At 36.9% G+C, this 14,532-nt stretch overlaps 1 protein-coding gene across 7 annotated transcripts in view; it reads left to right on the top strand.

The window, feature by feature from the left end:
- ZBTB20 (zinc finger and BTB domain containing 20) overlaps window positions 1–14,532 on the top strand; it is a 687,690-nt gene that overhangs the window by 85,856 nt on the left and 587,302 nt on the right. For all 7 annotated transcript variants that reach the window (XM_080919186.1, XM_080919183.1, XM_080919189.1 and 4 more), the window contains exon 2: window positions 2,267–2,316. The gene's annotated coding sequence lies outside the window, so the exon portion shown is untranslated. The remainder of the gene's footprint in view (window positions 1–2,266; window positions 2,317–14,532) is intronic.

Raw genomic sequence — 14,532 nt, 5'->3', positions numbered from 1 at the left:
TCTTATTTGTATTATAGAGGTAGGCATGAGTGGTTCATACAGTGCTCAGTTTGTTTAATCTTTTATTTAGTAAAGCACTGATCATTGAACATCCAGCAGATATCATTTATGGTGAGGGAAGAAATCAGTGGGCCTATCCTCTTCTAATGAGGGAGAGAAATAGTAAATAAAACTTACAGAGTATCATGTAATAGCCAAATTAATTTCCCTAAAGTCTTTTTCTGAATCACATCACAATCGAATCCCTAACCCCCAACACATGCCATTTGTCCCCACCATCCTCTGTTTATATTATTAATGAATTTGATCTTACTCCCGAATCTGAGCAGGCTTGCTGCTCCAGAGTAATTGTGGTATTGCTTATGTTCCCTGAATGTAATGTCATTGTTTTCATTTTCCTCACTCCATTTGAATGTACAGTACAGCCTGGACTTGGGAATCTTTTATTTTGCTAGTGTAATTTTTGTTCTATTCTTTGTTTCTGTTTTTAATAATGTTGCATATGCATATTAAAGATCCAGCCAATTCCAATCCTGAGCTTTTTTTTAAAAAGGGAAAGGGGGGTGTCTTTATTGTAGTTATACTGGCTTATAGGATTAGCTTATGTTTATGTAATGCATTTTTATTAGCAAAACTGCTTTTGAGACTTGAAATGACTGAGTCTCTGTGGAGATTATTAGTAAATATGACATCAAGGTCATCATAGAGATTTCATAGTAAATTTATAAAGATTGCTTTCCAAGGACATAATTTTAATTGGAGAATTGCTTGTGGCTAAATTTTCTTATTGTGAAACCTAGCATATTGTTTTCAAAAGCCCCTCAGCATCCTGCTTGCTTTAGTTCCAGTCTCAGCTTTCAGTCTATATTATCAGTATGCTTGTGGTTAGAAAGGAATCTAAAGGTCTCCTCTTCAGGTGGTTTGGGGATGGCTCAGCAGGTAAGGGTACTTGATATGCAAGCATGAAGACCCAGTCAAACCTCTGGCACCACATGAGAAGCTAGCTATGGCCATTCACTACTGTAACCCCCAGTGCTGTGCAGGCCAGAGATGGGACTAAACTTTCTGACCATCATTCTAGTTCTAAATTCATGAGACTGCCTCAAGGAAGTGAGTCAGAAGGTGATAGAGTAGGATAGCTGATGTTCTCTGATGTCTGCACACATGTATGAATGTACATAGCACACATAAATTACAAACAAAATTTCACAAGGTAAACAAACAAACAAACAAATAAATAGAATTTTTAAAAGAAACAAGGCATCCATTTGTGTATTCATTTCTGTCCCAGGTCCCAGGCTTGCTATGAACTCCACTGAACATGTTACCTTTCTTGCTTATGTCTTTCCACTCATTTAATTTTTCTTTTCTTTTAATTATCTGTGATTATGCAAACATTTTCATCCTCATTTACCATTTTAACGATATCTCAATCTTTTCCTTATTTACTAGTTAACTTGCTGTCACTTTTCAATATGTCATATATTACAAATATTCACAAATTCTGCCTAAGTATTAGTATACAGGTCATGGAGGATGGTTCAGTTGGTAAAGTGCTTGATGTACAAGTGGAGGGACTAGAGTTTGTTCTGTAGCATAAATGTAAAAATCCAGATGTGGTATATCCTTGAAACAGCAGTGTCATTGGTACTTTACTGGCCAGCCATGCTATACTAGTTGGTGAGTTTCAGGCCAGTAAGAGATCTTGTCTCAAAGGAGGATGACATCAGGTCATCATAGAGGTTCTATAGTAAATTTCGAAAGATCGCTTTCCAAGGACATAATTTTAATTGGAGTATTGCTTATGGCTAATTTTTTTTATTGTGAAACCTAATATGTTGTTTTCAAAAGCCATCAACATTCTGCTCAGAAATGGTGGCATTTCTGAGGATATTAGCAAAGGCTGTTCTCTTCCCTATAGACAAATGTGCTGATGTGTGATGAACACATACCTGCACACATCCAACATATTTAAGTCTAAAACCATTGTTAATGTAACTTAAGAAAGTTTCTATTGAGACTGTCCCCTGTCCTTTTCAGATGTGTACACATCGTGCTTTGCATTGAATGTGACATGCTTTGCTGAGAATCTGTACTGGATGTTTTCAGTTCTTGTAATGATTTTGTTTTCTCATTATTTTTAAACCTAGAAAAATTATAATTCATGAAGTCACCTACATTCTTCTCAAAGCTAATCATGGAGTCATTAATGTAAATGCAAATGGTTTCTTGAATGATTACTAATTTTAAGTATTTTTTTTTATAGATAAATGAATGGAGTGTTTGAATTGCCCTTTGCGACTCTGAAGGCTGAAGGTAATAGCCAGTGATGTTTTCCCATGGGTTTTATTTTCTTGGGCATGCTTTATTATTTTCAAGGCCATGGATTTCCTACTTAAACTTTTCTTGATTGCCCTTTAACAATCTCTGCCTCAAAATAATATGTAATTATAAGTAAAACAACCCCCCCTGCTATCTCACAATATTTAATCCTACTTTGTTGATGTTATACTTTCTTATTCATAGAAAGGTTTTATGCTTCTTATTTTATTAGTTTGAATTCCTCTTATTGGAAACCTTGCCCTTTCTCTAAGTAGGCATATTGACTCAAAATCGGAAAGTAAGAATGTATTTGTGCTCAAGAATAGCTTTACAACTTAGGATGGGGAGAGATAAAAATGCTTTCATTGGAAACATCCAGACTGTTCAGATGACATTTAATAGCTTCAGATACACAAGTCCAGAATTGCAGGCAAGAAGTTTACAATAGACTTGTGTTGCTGCATTGTGTATAAAGAGCTCATAGGGCTTGAGAGAGGCCTCTTAGACAAGAGGGGACTGTAATTACTTTGCTTCTTAAATGCATGGTTAGATCTTCCAGAGAGAATAACATACTAGGGTAATTTATTATAGAAGAGTAAATCACAGATTACATAGGAGGGGGTTGGGGTAGTGTGATCCAGCCATCAGTTTGTGAATACATACACTTAAGCATGTGTGATAGCTTGTTTTTAATTTCTTTACACCAGTGCACACCTCAAACGTTCCGTTTAGCAGTGGGATATGCAAATTGTTCCAAATGCAGCAGCAGTACTTTCACCTGAATGTCAAAACTGTCAGACAGCTTTACATCAAATCTTTGTAACATTTTAAAAAACCAACCAGCCCCAAGATTGAGGCACCAACCTCTGAAAAAACTTGTCTCCTGTACTTCCAAAAGCTCCTGTATGTCAACATAGTAATGTCAGAGTTCTAATTCACCTGCTTTCTAATTTTAACCTTTTAAGGATTTTATTTTATTTGGCTTAATTATGATATTTTCTACAAATTAATGATAAATGCCGTGATTAATAAAACCAAATGTCAGAGAAAATGACAACTTGATGAAAAATTAATACTAGGCAATATTTTAAGGTACAGAGGTACTAAAGATGTATTCTTGAAACTGGTATTTCATCATCTCTTTCTTGAAGGTAGGTAACCAGAATTTTCTTTGTAGGTTTATACTACTACATGTATAGGCACATTAATAATATAATTTCAGCTGTTTTTATTATTAGCTATTATAAGTAGAAATATATTCCTAAGTTATCTCTTGTATAACTATATTATTCACTGTTATTTTACAGAATCAAAATAATGCATATAGTAGGATAGTGATAGAAATGAAGTTAGCACACTGAGAATCTAGCTGGTTGTGTGTGTGTGTGTGTGTGTGTGTGTTTTCTCTGTCTGTTTCAGGAAGTCTCATGGTATAAAATTTACCATTTTTAACATTTGTTTAGTTATTGCCATTTTGCCCAAAGAGTCAGCAGTTCAGCTAGAATGGCTGGCCAGGCAGCCCCAGGGTCCATCTTTCCGTGCCCACCTAGCACTTGGGTACAGTGTCTGCTTCCATGTCTACCTTTTGCATGGTTGCAGGGGATCTGTACTTGGTTACTTATGATTGCATACCAAACATTTTTCTAGCTAAGACATTTATCTAGAACACAGGGGCTTGGATTTTAAAGCATTTCTTTTGAATTTTTTAATGGAACTTAATAAATGTAAATGGCTCTGATTTTCTTTTTCCTTATAAACTGCTTACTAGCTTAAAACCACTAGAACGATCAATATGATTATTCTCCTTTATTCATAGGATTGAAAGATTAAAATGTACCATGTAATTTTCATTTGAAAGTTTTTGCTTTACTTTACAATTATTTTATACTAGTACATATTGTGTATGGAATATATTACCTACACTTTCAAACCGTATTGCCTTCTCATTTCTTACCTGTTTCATTCATATCCCTAGGCAGATTTACTTTCACATTGTCATATGAGGATCCTTAATATTGTTTCCCTATGAACCACATATGATATAAGGCATATAACAAAATAAGAAAGTGTCTGAGACAGACTTATTTCACTTAATATCATCATCTCCACTTGCCTTCATGTTCCTACAAACATTAAGATTTCACACTGTTTCTGTGTATTTTTGTTTTTATAAACTTAGGATTTTTATTGTGACCACTTAGACATGTTAAATGTGAAGTAGCATTGGCATTGTTCATCTTTAATGCCTGTGCTGTAATTTATATTGATACTTCACAGAGAAACCTTCAAACCAAATAAAGGAGGGCACAGCCCCTGCTCCTGGGTTGTGCTTTGATTGATTGATTGGTTGATTGGGATACAAGGAAACACAAAATACACTGTTAGGGAAATGGACTCACTCTGGCCATCTGTTCATGGAGTGACATTCTGGTCACACCGATCAACAGAAATCTTTGCCAGCAAAAGTTAGAATCACTTACTTCTATGTGCAATAGAGACTGTAACTTCTTATTCTGTGTTGTGATCATCTTGCCTGCATCAGGGTAAGTACAGGTAAGTGCTACTTGGCAGTTTGCAAACAGGGTGTGTGCCAGTCCCAAGGGAAACGTTCTTCAGTGCAGGTTTCCCAGGATATTTGCATGTGGAAATGGATTTTGTTTGAAACTTCCCCTAGCTGGTTCCAGCTTCTACTGTTTTTATGTAGTGCCTGATTCCAGGCATCCCTACTGTAATGGCAAAGCTGTTTGATGGTGGAGGTCACCAACAATGCCGCCCTTAGTGTTACATCATGCTGTGTCTGATATTTCTGTTAGCTAGTTAATCACTTCCTTGTAACTCTCAGAAGCATCTAGTTTCCTGAGGAAGTTTCTGTTCCACTGTAGCACATGGTCCTGTTATGTGCCATCTCTATACCTGCATTTATCTGTAAGCAAATCATTCTTATTCCACACCATTAACTAACAGATGACCCAATTCTTCTTTTTTAAACAACTTTATTTTATAAAACAAAGATAAATGTACAGATTTTAAACATTTTTTGCTTAAAATTATACATTTTTGTCAGTACTTTTTTTCAGATTTTAAAATAATTTTTACATAAAACTATATGAATATATTTTTTAGTCAGTACTTGATTTTTTCAATGGCTTGACAGTATGCATCAAAAACCTAATAGTTACAATGAGCGTAAAGTACATGCAAAACAAAACGCAACATAGAAATAGTCAAAGTCTTCTTGTTTTGTAAATATTTTTTTTGTTTTGTTTTGTATTTTTTATTTCTTGAACTTCATACAGTCTGTGAGTTGTTTCTGGGGGAGTGCAAGCCTCTGGGGTTAGCATCCCACTATCAGTGACTGCATATTATGTCTGTTCTTTTGTGACTGGGTTATCTCACTCAGGATGATCTTCTCTAGATGCAGCCATTTTCTTAAGAATTTGGTTAAGTCATTGTTTCTGGTGGATGAGTAGTATTCCATTGTGTATATGTACCACAATTTTTGTATCCATTCATCTTCTGAAGGACATCTGGGTTCTTTTCAGCATCTGGCTATTATAAATAGAGCTGCTATGAACATTGTGGTGCATATATCTTTGTTGTGTATTAAAGTGTCTCTGGGGTATATGCCCAGAATTGGAATAGCTGGGTCTTCAGGTAGTACTATATCCAATTTTCTGAGGTATCGCCAGACTGATTTCCAGAGTGGTTGTATTAGTTTGCAACCCCACCAACAGTGGAGAAGTGTTCCTCTTTCTTCCGCAGCCTCTCCAGCATCTGCTGTCATCTGAGTTTTGGATCTTGGCCAATCTGACTGGTGTGAGGTGGAATCTCAGGGTTGTTTTGATTTGCATTTCCTTGATGGCTAAGGATGTCCAGTACTTCCTCAGAAGTTTCTCAGCCATTCGGTGTTCCTCAACTGAGAACGTTTTGTTTAGCTCTGTACCCCATTTTTTAATAGAGATATTTGATTCTCTGGAGTCTAGCTTTTTGAGTTCCTTGTATACCTTGGATATTAGGCCTCAATCTGACGTGGAGTTGGTAAAGATCTTTTCATATTCTGTTGGCTGCCGTTTTGTTTTCTTGACAATGTCCTAAGTCTTACAGAAACTTTGCAATCTCATTAAGTCCCATTTGTTAATCTTTGACCTTAGAGCTTGAGCCATTGGTGTTTTGTTCAGGAAATTTTCTCCTGTGCCTATGTGTTCTAAGGTTTTCCCTACTTTCTCATCAAATAGTTTCAGTGTATCTGGTTTAATGTGGAGATCTTTGATCCACTTACACTTGAGCTTTGTACAGGGAGATAAGAAAGGGTCTATTTTCATTCTTTTGCATGCTGATTGCCAGTTGGACCAGCACCATTTGTTGAATAGGCTGTCCTTTTTCCATTGAATGTTTACTGCTCCTTTGTCAAAAATCAGGTGCCCATATACCTGAGGGCTCATTTCTGGATCTTCTATTCTATTCCATTGATCCACAGGCCTATTTCTGTACCAGTACCATGCAGTTTTCAACACAGTTGCCTTGTAATATAGCTTGAGGTCAGGGATAGTGATTCCCACAGATGTTTTTTTGTTGTTGAGGATGGATTTCGCTATTCTAGGTCTTTTGTTATTCCAAATGAAATTGCACATTGCTCTTTCCAACTCAGTGAAGAACTGGGTTGGAATTTTGATGGAGATTGCATTGAATCTGTAGATTGCTTTTGGTAGGATGGACATTTTTAAGATGTTGATCTTTCCAATCCATGAGCATGGGAGATCTTTCCATTTTCTGAGATCCTCCTCGATTTCTTTCTTTAGAGGTTTGATGTTCTTGTCGTACAGGTCTTTCACTTGCTTAGTTAGAGTCACACCAAGGTATTTCATAGTTTTTGCGATGATTGTGAAGGGTACCTTTTCCCTAATTTCTTTCTCCACATGTTTGTCCTTTAAGTATAGGAAGGCTACTGATTTGTTTGAGTTAATTTTGTATCCAGCCTCTTTGCTGAACTTGTTTATCATCTGTAGGAGTTCTCTGGTGGAATTTTTGGGGTCACTCAAGTACACTATCATGTCATCGGAAAGAGTGATGTTTTTATCTCTTCCTTTCCAATTTGTATCCCATTGATCTCCTTTTGCTGTCTAATTGCTCCAGCCAGGACTTCCAGTACTATGTTGAATAGGTAGGTGGAGAGTGGGCAGCCTTGTCGTGTCCCTGATTTTAGTGGGATTGCTTCAAGTTTCTCACCATTAAGTTTGATGTTGGCTGTTGGTTTGCTGTATATTGCTTTTATTATGTTTAAGTATGGACCTTGGATTCCTGTTCTTTCCAGGAATTTTAACATGAAGGGGTTTTGGATTTTGTCAAATGCTTTGTCAGCATCTAGTGAGATGACCATGTGATTTTGATCTTTGAGTTTGTTTATATGGTGGATTATGTTGATGAATTTCCTTATATTAAACCATCCCTGCATCCCAGGGATGAAGCCTACTTGGTCATGATGAATGATCGTTTTGATGTATTCTTGGATTCGGTTTGCAAGGATTTTGTTGAGTATTTTCGCATCAATGTTCATAAGTGAGATTGGTCTGAAGTTCTCTTTCCTTGTAGGGTCTTTGTGTGGTTTAGGTACGAGGGTTATTGTAGCCTCAAAAAATGAGTTAGGTAGTGTACTATCTGATTCCATCTTTTGGAATAGTTTGGAGAGTATTGGTCTTATATCCCCAATAAATGTCTGATAAAATTCTGCAGTGAACCCGTCTGGACCTGTGCTTTTTTTGGTTGGGAGGATTTGATGACTTCTTCTATTTCTTTGGGTGTTATAGGGTTATTTAGATGGTTTACTTGGTCCTGGTTTAACTTTGGGATCTTGTATCTGTCTAGGAATTTGTCCATTTCCTCCAGATTTTCCAATTTTGTGGAGTATAATTTTTTGTAGTAGAATCTGATGATTTCTTGAATTTTCTTATTTGCAGTTGTTATGTCCTCACTTTCCTTTCTGATTTCGTTAATTTGTACACTCTCTCTTTGCCCTCTAGTTAGTCTGCCTAGGGGTTTATCAATGTTGATTTTCTCAAAGAACCAACTCTTGGTTTTGTTGATTTTTTCAATGGTTCTTTTTGTTTCTATTTGGTCTATTTCTGCCCTAATTTTGATTATTTCTTGCCGTCTACCCTTTTGGGTATATCTGCTTCCTTTTGTTCTTGGGCTTTTAGCTGTGCTGTCAGGTTGCTGATGTAATCTCTCTCCAGTTTCTTTTTGGAAGCACTTAGGGCTATGAGTTTTCCTCTCAGTACTGCTTTTATTGCATCCCATAGGATTGGGTATGTTGTGTTTCGTTTTCGTTGAATTCTAGCAAATCCTTAATTTCTTTCTTTATTTCTTCTTTGACCCTGCCATCATTTAACAGAGCGTTGTTTAGTTTCCATGTGTATGTGGGCTTTTTGTTGTCTTTGTTGTTGTTAAAGATCAGCCATAGACCATGGTGATCTGAGAGGATGCATGGGAGTATTTCAATCTTCTTATATCAATTGAGGCTCGTTCTGTGTCCAATTATATGGTCAATTTTCGAGAAGGTGCCATGGGGTGGTGAGAAGAAGGTGAATTCTTTTACTTTAGGATAATATGTTCTGTATATATCTATTAATTCTAGTTGGTTCAAAGTCTCTGCTAGTTTTGCAGTGTCCTTGTTCAGTTTCTGTTTCCATGATCTGTCCATTGGTGAGAGTGGGGTATTAAAGTCTCCCACTATTATTGTGTGGGGTGAAATGTATTTTTTGAGCTTTAGTAGGGTTTCTTTTATGAATGTGGGTGATTTTTTATTTGGAGCATATATGTTAAGGATTGAGAGTTCCTCCTGACAGATTTACCCGGTAATGAGTAAAAAGTGATCTTCCTTATCCTTTTTGATAACTTTTGGTTGGAAATTTACTTTATTCGATATTAGAATAGCCACTCCAGCTTGCTTCTTGGAGCTGTTTGCTTGGAACTTTTTTTTCCCACCCTTTTACTCTGAGATAGTGTCTGTCTTTGTCTCTGAGATGAATTTCCTGTATGCAGCAAAAGGCTGGATTTTTTTTTTTTATGTATTTAGTTGTATAGCCTATGTCTCTTTATTGGGGAGTTGAGTCCATTTATGTTAATTGATATCAAGGAATAGTTGTTTCTGTTTCCTGCCATTATTGCTTTTGTGGGTTGAGTTGTGTCTGTGTCTTTTTCTTCTTTTAGTTTTCTTGTTTAGGAGTTTTCTTGTTTTTACTAACCTGTATTTTCCCTCACTGTATTGGGTTTTCCACCTATAATTCGTTGTAGTGCTGGGTTTGTGGTCAGATATTGTGTAAATTTTGATTTGTCTTGAAATATTTTCATCTCTCCATGGATGGTGATTTATAGTTTTCCTGGGTATAGAAGCTTGGGCTGGCACTTGTGCTCTCTAAAGGTGTGCATGATGTCTATCTAGGCTCTTCTAGCTTTCATAGTCTCTGTTGAGAAATCAGGTGTGAGTCTGATTGGTCTGCCTTTATATGTTACCTGACCTTTTTCCCTTACTTCTTTTAGTATTTTTTCTTTGCTTTGGGCACTTGATGTTTTTACTATTATGTGTCGGGAGGTATTTCTTTTCTGGTCCAACCTATTTGGAGTTCTGAAGGCTTCTTTTATGCTCGTGGTCATCTCATTCTTGAGGGTAGGAAGCTTTTTTCTACGATTTTGTTGAAGATATTTACTGTGCCCCTTAGTTGATACTCTTCTCCCTCTTCCATTTCTATTATCTTTAGGTCGGTCTTCTCATTGTGTCCTGGATTTCCTGGACATTTTGGGGTAGGAGCTTTTTTTTTTTTTGCATCTTCTCTGGCTGTTTTGTCTATGTTTGCAATGTTGTCTTCTGCCCCCGAGATTCTCTCTTCCATCTCTTTTAATCTATTGGAAATGCTTGCTTCTGTGACTCCTGATTTCTTATTTAGGTGTTCTACCTGTAGGGTTATCACTTTTAGTGTTTTCTTTATTGTGTCAATTTCCGTTTTAAATTCTCTCTTTCATTCCTTCATCTCTTTTGTTGTGTTTTGCTGTAGTTCTTTGAGTTTTTTTGGTTCCTCTTTAAAAGCTTCTGAATCTCTTTGCTTTTCCTCCTGTTCTTCTTTAATTATCTCTATCAGCATCTTGAGGTATGATTTCAGGTCTGTGTCTTCCTTTTCTGGAGTGTTTGGAATTCCGATGTTTGCTGTTATGGGAGAACTGGGTTCTGGTGTTGCCAGGTTGTCTTGGTTTCCTTGGGATATACTCTTTCACTTTCCTCTTGTCATTTTGTTGTCAATGATATGTTCTTGCCTTTCCCTTGTATCTGGTCTGTGTTTCTGGATCTCCACTGGTCCAGGTGGCAGATGGGCCGAGCCCTGTTCTATGCCTCAGAGTTTCCGGGTGGGAACAGAAGTTCCAAAGTTCTGTTCCTGGTCGCTGGATCAGACAGTGCAGGGCAGGGCAAGGCAGGGGCTGCACTTTCCGTGTGCACTTCGCAGAGTTCTCTCTACTCCCTTGCAGCCCAGGTCTCCCACCCACCACCTGCTCAGCCTCTACAAGCCGCCATTCCAGGTGGCAGATTGACCCGATTCTTTGATAGAAATTTATTTAAAAAAAAAAACAAAGATAAATGTACAAATTTTAAGCATTTTGCATAAAAATATACGAATAGATTTTGTTTTGCTTGGCTTTTTTGTTTTTAAGATTTTACAGTGTACATTAAGATCTTACAGGTTACAGTGAGCATAAAGTACATGTAAACCAGGATTAACCCAGAATTAGTCAAAGTTTTCTTGGTGTGTAAGGAGTAAACATAATGTATTTTTCTTTTCTTGAACTTCATCTAGTCTGTGAGTTGTTTCTGGGGTGTTCAGAGCTTTCTGGGGTTGGTATCCAATTATCAGTGACTGCATATTATGTCTGTTCTTTGTGACTGGGTTTTCTCACTCAGGATGATATTCTCTAGATGCATCCATTTTCTTAAGAATTTCATAAGGGCATTGTTTCTGATAGCTGATTAGCTCCATTTTGTAAGTGAACCGCGACTTTTGTATCCATTCATCTACTGAAGATCATCTGGGTTCTTTCCAGCTTCTGGCTATTATAAATAGAGCTGCAATGAACATTGTGGTGCATGTATCTTTGTTGTATATTGGAGTGTTTCTGGGGTATATGTCCAGAAGTGGAATAGCTGAATGTTCAGGTAGTACTATGTTCAATTTTCTGAGGAATTGCCAGACTGATTTCCAGAGTGGTTGTACCAGTTTGAAACACCACCAACAGTGGAGAAGTGTTCCTCTTTCTTCACATCCTCACCAGCATCTGTTGTCATCTGAGTTTTGAATCTTGCCCAGTCTGACTGGTGTGAGGTGGAATCTCAGGGTTGTTTTGATTTGCATTTTCCTAAAGGCTAATGATGTCCAGCACTTCCTTAGATGCTTCTCAGCCATTTGATATTCCTCAGTTGAGAATTTTGTTTAGATCTGTACCTCATTTTTTAATAGGGTTGTTTTATTCTCTGGTGTCTAGCTTCTTAAGTTCTTGGTATACCTTGGATATTAGGCCTCTATCTCATGTTGGGTTGGTAAAGATCTTTCCCCACTCTATCGGCTGCCGTTTTGTTTTCTTGACAGTGTCCTTAGCCGTACAGAAACTTTGCAATTTCATTAAGTTGCATTTGTCAATCTTTGACCTTAGAGCATGAGAAATTGGTGTTCTGTTCAGGAAATTTTCTCCTGTGCCTATGTGTTCTAAGGTTTTCCCTACTTTCTCATCTAATAGTTTCAGTGTATCTGGTTTAATGTGGAGATCTTTGATCCACTTGCACTTGAGCTTTGTACAAGGAGATAAGAAAGGGTCTATTTTCATTGTTTTGCATGCTGAGTGGCCGTTGTACCAACACCATTTGTTGAATGTGCTGTCCTTTTTTCATTGAATGTTTACAGCTCCTATGTCAAAAATTAGGTGACCATATACATGAGGGCTTATTTCTGGATCTTCTATTCTATTCCATTGATCCGCGTGTTTATTTTTGTACCAGTACTATGCAGTTTTTAGCACAATTGCCTTGTAATATAGCTTGAGGTCAGGGATAGTGATTCCCGCCGATGTTTTCTTGTTGTTGAGGATGGATTTCTCTATTTTAGGTTTTTGTTATTCCAGATGAAATTACACATTGCTCTTTCCAACTCAATGAATAATTAGGTTGGTATTTTGATGGGTATTAGATTGAATTTGTAGATTCCTTTTGGTAAGATGGCCATTTTTACAATGTTGATCCTTCCAATCCATGAGCATGGGAGATCTTTCAGATTTTCTGAGATCTTCCTTGAATTCTTTCTTTAGAGGTTTGAAGTTCTTGTCAAACAGGTCCTTCACTTGCTTAGTTAGAGTCACACCAAGGGATGTCATGTTTTTTTGTAACTATTGTGAAGGGTATCTTTTCCCTAATTTATTTCCCCACATGTTTGTCCTTTGAGTATAGAAAGGTTATTGATTTGTTTGAGTTAATTTTATATCCATCCACTTTGCTGAACTTGTTTATCAGCTGTATGAGTTCTCTGGCAGAATTTGTGTGGTCACTTAAGTACACTATTGTGTCATCTGCAAAGAGTGATGCTTTTATCTCTTCCTTTCCGATTTGTATCCCCTTGATCTCCTTTTGCCTTCTAATTGCTCTGGCCAGGACTTCCAGTACTATGTTGAATAGGTAGCAAGAGAGTGGGCAACCTTTTTGAATCCCTGATTTTAGAGGAATTGCTTCACGTTTCCCACCCTTAAGTTTGATGTTGGCTGTTGGTTTGCTGTATATTGCTTTTATTATGTTTAGGTATAGATTCCTGTTCTTTCCAGGACTTTTAACATGAAGGGGTTTTGGATTTTGTCAAATGCTTTCTCAGCATCTAGTGAGATGACCATGTGATTTTGATCTTTGAGTTTTGTTATATGGTGGATTACATTGATGGATTTCCTTATATTAAACCATCCCTGCATCCCAGGGTTGAAGCCTACTTGGTCATGATGAATGATCGTTTTGATGTGTTCTTGGATTCGGTTTGCAAGGATTTTGTTGAGTATTTTTGCATCAATGTTCATAAGTGAGATTGGTCTGAAGTTCTCTTTCCTTGTAGGGTCTTTGTGTGGTTTATGAACTAGGGTTACTGTAGCCTCAAAATGAGTTAAGTAGTGTTCCATCTGATTCTGTTTTGTGTAATAGTTTGGAGAGTATTGGTCTTATATCCCCAATAAATGTCTGATAAAATTCTGCAACCCATCTGGACCTGGGCTATTTTTGGTTGGGAGGCTTTTGATGACTGCCTTTATTTCTTTAGGTGTTATGGGATTATTTAGATGGTTTACCTGCTTTTGATTTAACTTTAGTATCTTGTATCTGTCTAGGAATTCATCCATTTCCTCAAGAATTTCCAGCTTTGTTGAGTATAAGCTTTTGTAGTAGGATCTGATGATTTCTTGAATTTCCTCAGTTTCAGTTGTTATTTCTCCACTTTCCTTTCTGAATTTGTTAATTTGGATACTCTCTTTCTTTGTCCTCTAGTTAGTCTGGCTAAGGATTTATCAATCTTGTTGATTTTCTCAAAGAACCAGGTCTTGGTTTTGTTGATTCTTTGAATGGTTCTTTTTGTTTCTATTTGGCCTATTTCTGCTCTAAGTTTGATTATTTCGTACTGTCTACTCCTCTTGCAAGTGTCTGCTTCTTTTTGTTCTAGAGCTTTCAATTGTGCTGTCAAGTTGCTGGTGTATGATCTCTCCAGTTTTCCTCTCAGTACTGCTTTCATTGCATCCCATAGGTTTGGGTATGTCGTGTTTTCATTTTCATTGAATTCTAGAAAATTTTTAATTTCTTTCTTTATTTCTTCTTTGACCCTGCTATCTTTTAAGAGAGCATTGGTTAGTTTCCATGTGTATATGGGCTTTTTGTTTTCTTTGTTGTTATTAAAGACCAGCCTTAGACCATGGTGATCTCAAAGGATGCATGGGAGTATTTTAATCTTCTTATATCGATTGAGACTCGTTCTGTGTCCAATTATGTGGTCAGTTTTCGAGGAGATGCCATGAGGTGCTGAGAAGAAGGTGTATTCTTTTTTTTAAGGATGATATCTTCTGTAGATATCTAGTAATTCCAGTTGGTTCATAACCTCTGCTAGTTTTACAGTGTTTTTGTTCAATTTTTGTTTCTATGATCTGTCCATTGGTGAG

This window comes from Micromys minutus (genome assembly GCF_963924665.1).
Source record: "Micromys minutus genome assembly, chromosome: 7".
In the NCBI taxonomy this organism is placed as follows: domain Eukaryota; kingdom Metazoa; phylum Chordata; class Mammalia; order Rodentia; family Muridae; genus Micromys; species Micromys minutus.
The sequence above is the reverse complement of the archived record's forward strand: the minus strand, read 5'-3'. Positions and strand labels throughout refer to the sequence as shown.